This window comes from Ceratosolen solmsi, unplaced genomic scaffold (assembly GCF_000503995.2).
Source record: "Ceratosolen solmsi marchali unplaced genomic scaffold, CerSol_1.0 scaffold56, whole genome shotgun sequence".
NCBI classification, from domain to species: Eukaryota; Metazoa; Arthropoda; class Insecta; order Hymenoptera; family Agaonidae; genus Ceratosolen; species Ceratosolen solmsi.
In genome coordinates, this window is record NW_011948425.1 from 3247372 (window position 1) to 3252303 (window position 4932).

At 36.3% G+C, this 4932-nt stretch overlaps 1 protein-coding gene across 1 annotated transcript in view; it reads right to left on the minus strand.

Moving 5' to 3' along the window:
• The window catches only part of LOC105362822 (growth arrest-specific protein 1), a 13658-nt gene that overhangs the window by 6307 nt on the left and 2419 nt on the right, over positions 1–4932 (minus strand). The window lies entirely within an intron of this gene.

Consider the following 4932-nt stretch of genomic DNA (forward strand, 5'->3'; position numbering starts at 1 on the left):
CCCTCTCTCTCTCTCTCTCTCTCTCTCTCTCTCTATCTCCCTATCTCTTCAACACACAAATATCCATGCCCCGATGAATATTCTATATATTTTCCTTGGCGTTTTTAAGAGTTGCCTGGTCGTTACCACTAGCCTCTGTACCACCGCCATCATCTTTTCTTAAAATTCTTTGACTTGAATTTTACAGCGACTTAATGAATACGGGTTGGAAGGCTACTTCTTACAAGCCGTGCTGCAACCATTTTACCATTTTTAACGGACAATTTTATTGAAGGTTTTATTTCAACACTTCCTCTCCTCACTACAATTATGTGAGATTATGGAGTTTCGTAAAAATAAAATAGCTTTTATGTATTGTAAAGCAGGACTGTATTTTGTTTTACGATGCTGCTTTTGTAAACTCTATCGACATTGGGAATCTGCATTGTCGTGCCCATAAATTTTATTTGCATATTATCGCCTAACCTTTTTATTTACGTTCAATTTAATTTACCATACTGTCACTTTTGCTATTTCAATATTTCAATGCTTACAGTGCAGTGCAATGAGACGCCGAAGTAAGTAAGAGGGGCGTGGGAGTGGGGGCGAGGCGAGGCCAATGAAATTCGATTGGATTTTTAGAATTGAATAGAGAGTTCGATTATTAGCACCGTCATTATAATTACCATCATGATAATATTCTAAAACATTTATAGCCTTAATTGCAAAACTGTACTAAATCATCGTTGATTAATCTATTTCGTTCGGCGATGTCTATCAAACTTAACGAGATAACAACCTCAAAATAAGAAATCAAAGTCCTTGCGGATGCGCGCCATCCCTACTATAGAAGAAACTCATGTGCCGCCCGATCATGATCGCGATCCCAATCATAATATCGTGATCGAAAATTCTTGAGCGAAACCAAGTAAGTCAGTGGCCATCGTATAATATTCCATAACAAAATTTTTTGCAAGTGTATCAAATTTTCGGATTACGTGCCGTCGCCAAAGTAATACATAAAGGCACTCATCTCGAGAAATTCACTCGCAAATTCATAATTTTATCGCCCGTCGTTCCTCAGCAGCAGTCTATTTAATGAAATATGCAGCTTTCCATGCCAATATCAGTTATGCGACGTGCAACACGTAAAAAGTATTTAAATGAAAAGTCCTCGGGTGCGGCAATAAAATGATAAATAAACCACGTACTCCAGTTCGCAAGTAATGCGATAATTATAGATTAGTAATCGGATATGCCGCAAGAGCGTACACTACTCGGTAAGGTAGCAAATTCATTTTATCGCCAATGCGTTTTACATTTAGATTAATATTTCATCGCACTAGGATCTTCCCATTAATATAATGAATATACGCAACTCATCAACCCCACAGCATAATTAAATTGCACTTAATCGATCCGAAAATAACGACGATAAGAGGCTCAAGTAGAATAACAGAGGGCAATCGTCGCAACCGCAAAATGACGATGGAACTTCCTTGTAATTACACGCGCGAGCTTTTACGTCAAGCATCATGAAAAACAATCCTCTCCACGGCTTTTGAATTGCCCTAGGATCACTGACCTAGGATACGAGGGAGCCCCAGCGACTCGTACTAGCCGAGGGAGTACGTCTGGCTAAAAGAGAATGCGATGACCTTTTAACGCCGGGTATCGAACGGCCGGCTTTGAGCATCCCTTTAAATACCGTCCTTAAGCCGTAAGGGGGTGTTTGTGTGTGTTTGCGTGTGTGTGCGTGTGATGAGGGGAAGGAGGAGGAGGAGGAGGAGAAACGAGGAGTCAATCGAGATTCTGACGCCAGAATTCTTCGTGTTGGGATGCTTGGATTGTCATTTATAAATACCAACGACTATTTCCTTTACATTACTCGCTGACATGTTCATTTTCGTTATTTAAATAAACAATCGCTACGTATTATTCTATATAAAAAAATTGGTTAACCGTCAATTGCGATGACTTTTTTGTTTTTGTTTTTTATTTTCAATTATCTCTGTCAAATGTCGGTATCTTTAATGCTTATTTATTGGGTTCGATTATCTGGTCATTTTACGTAGTTCGATTCACAATCAAGAGTGCGCAGAACTTTTTGGTGACTTTCGGGAAATTTGTGCACGGATTATTTATATTCTATTTCGAAGGATCGAAGCATCCTCAATCGAAATTGTATTTTTTAAATTATACTCCTCCCAAATGCAAAATTATTTAAAATACAAATGTTTATAAAAGCTTGCTGTGGGATATTAAATTAGCATTTGTAGATATTGAAATGACAACTTTTTTGGATTTTGGATAAAAATTCGCGAGAGTATTGGGAACTTTGTTAGGATAATCGTGAAATGAACATTTTTCAATTTATTGCCATCTACTGTATAGATAAAAATAATGCGATTATTTTAAGCTTAAGATGATCGCTTATTACCGCGAAAGCTTTAATTATAGAAGATAAACATATTGACTCGTTATAATGACAAAATTATTGCCCTGGAATTACGGGCATTTCATATTTCTAATAAAATTCTAATAAAATTCTAATAAAATTAGAACAAGCAATTTTAATACTTTAATACTTTTATATTCTCTTTCTTGGAACATCATTTAGCCACGTTAAATCCACGTTAATTTTCACACCAAGCCATTAGCCATTTAATCAAGCTTGTCGTCGAACCATATGTGTGTGCGAACAATTAACTCGGATTGAAGTGGAATGATCATGCAAATACATCCAGAGCATAAATCTAAAGTCGCGCGGTACATTAATATGTCGATTGAATGCTTCAACAGTTTCATGGGAATATTTTTGGCAAAGTCAAAATTAATCTCTCGCAAATGCCTAAAGAACGTTTTGACAATTATAAATAATGTCGTTCTTTGAAAATTATCTTTACTTTTCGGAATTTTAGAGCTCTGATTTTCATGCTTTCCACCGTATTTCTCGCCCATTACCGCTAATACCAATACGAATCGTAAATTGATAAATTAATTAAATAGAATTATTAGCGAAAGATAACTATTTGTGTACATTGCAGCGTGTTCTATGTGTTTTGGCTACTGAAGTACTTGGCCATTGAAATACTGAAAATTAGGAAAAGCGAGAAACGAAAGAATTTTCTCTTTAAACAATTTAGGAAGCTTTTGTAAATTCGCTGAATTGTTTGTAAGAAGGTTAAAAGAATCATTTGGAAATAATAGAAAAGTGTCGAATAGAAAATCGAAATAGAAAATCCGTTATAAAAATACGTTGCAATCTTCTTTAAGACATAAAAAAAAAAAAAAAAAAAAAAAAAAAAAAAAAAAACTTTACTTGGATTAAAGAGGCTGGGCTAACCTTCCCAAATAATGACATACATTTATATATTCAAAAGGCTCACAATAAACGTCACTGAATTCTCAACCAAGAACCAAAGTAACCCTTCGACAGTCCCGTCAAAGATATAACAAGTTAAAGTCGAAAGAAGAATTTCAAAGAATTCCATTATATCAATCAATAGTCAAAGCTTGAACGGTAAAATGGATCTATTCTCATGAGTTAACGAGTATACAATCATAGAAGATGTCAATCATCCTTAATTTCTTAACTTACAATCAATCATTGTTTTATAAATATAAAAAATAAAAAATAAAAAATAGAAAATAAAAAATAGAAAATAATTTCAAAAAAAAAAAAATACAAACGTACGGTTAAGTAATTTCATATAATCTCTAATGGATAATTATTTTGCATTTGGCTATCGAATCCCCACAGCGCAGGTGAACACTTACTTATATTTTCCAACTCTTCTCCCGACCACTCGATCGCACATCTCCTCACATTACATTCACACGACTAATATTTCTTATTGACTTTGCCTATTAAATTTATTAAAATCATAATCACTCCAACTTGACTTAGCTTTTCGCTCATTTGAAAACTTCATCAGTCTTTTAGTATACGATAAATTCTATTCTAAGCGTATTGTGGTTTGCTAATCTGGGATACGAATTTCACTGGCGGCAATATTTTTTTACAATGTATTAATAATACATTTGTGGACTGTAACATTTACTCGAAATAAGTATCACCGCGACGATAAGGATGAAAGACTGAAGGACGGAATGAAAGAAAGAAAGAAAGAAAGAAATTTAATATAATAATGATTGATGAATGGTGGAAAGGGTGTGGGAGCTAATAATAACCGATACATCACAAAATAGACAATCCCATAGCATCCCAAGGCTCGTGAAATGTTGAATTACAAGAAAATTTTTTCGACAATTGTTCGTTTATAAATTTCCTTCGTCCCGTCTAGTTATCATTAGCAACATCTAGTTAACAAGGAGCCATCCCTATTAAGTGCAAAAATTGGCCCCTCAATCGGGCACGAGTGCAACGCCTACAAGAGAGAACACATATGAACACACAGAAACGTTGAAAAAAAAAATAAAAAAATAAAATAAAAAAAGGAAGCGACACGAGCGATGGAATAGAGAATGAGGGGGTGATGGTGCGAGTGGGTGGGTGCGAGGGGGCTGTTAGTGGTGGCGGTGATGGTGTGCGGGGAGATTGAGGGGGGGGGGGTTTGGAGTGAGAGGCGGGGAGAAGCGGGGAGAGGTGGTGAGAGAGGTACGTAAGCGCGTACGTGCACGCGCGAGTATTTATTTAAAAATCGAGCTCGAAGTTCAATATATAAAGAGCGCGCGTAATGTTTGCCGTAGCCGGGGTCTCGTGTTTCAAATTAAATAAGAATGTTAATGAGAGCGCGGCATTATGTTATTTGATGTTGAAGGGACGAAGTAAGTTCGGCGCAAAGAAGTCGACAGTGCTTAACAAGATGCAATCGTTAATTTGAGTTGTGAGAATTCCCCTTACTTCCGTCGTTCGCCAGGGAGCTTTTCATTTTGGGAATTTCACTCGTTTCGCCACTTGCTTTACGCACGGGACTGCCTGCCTCCTGC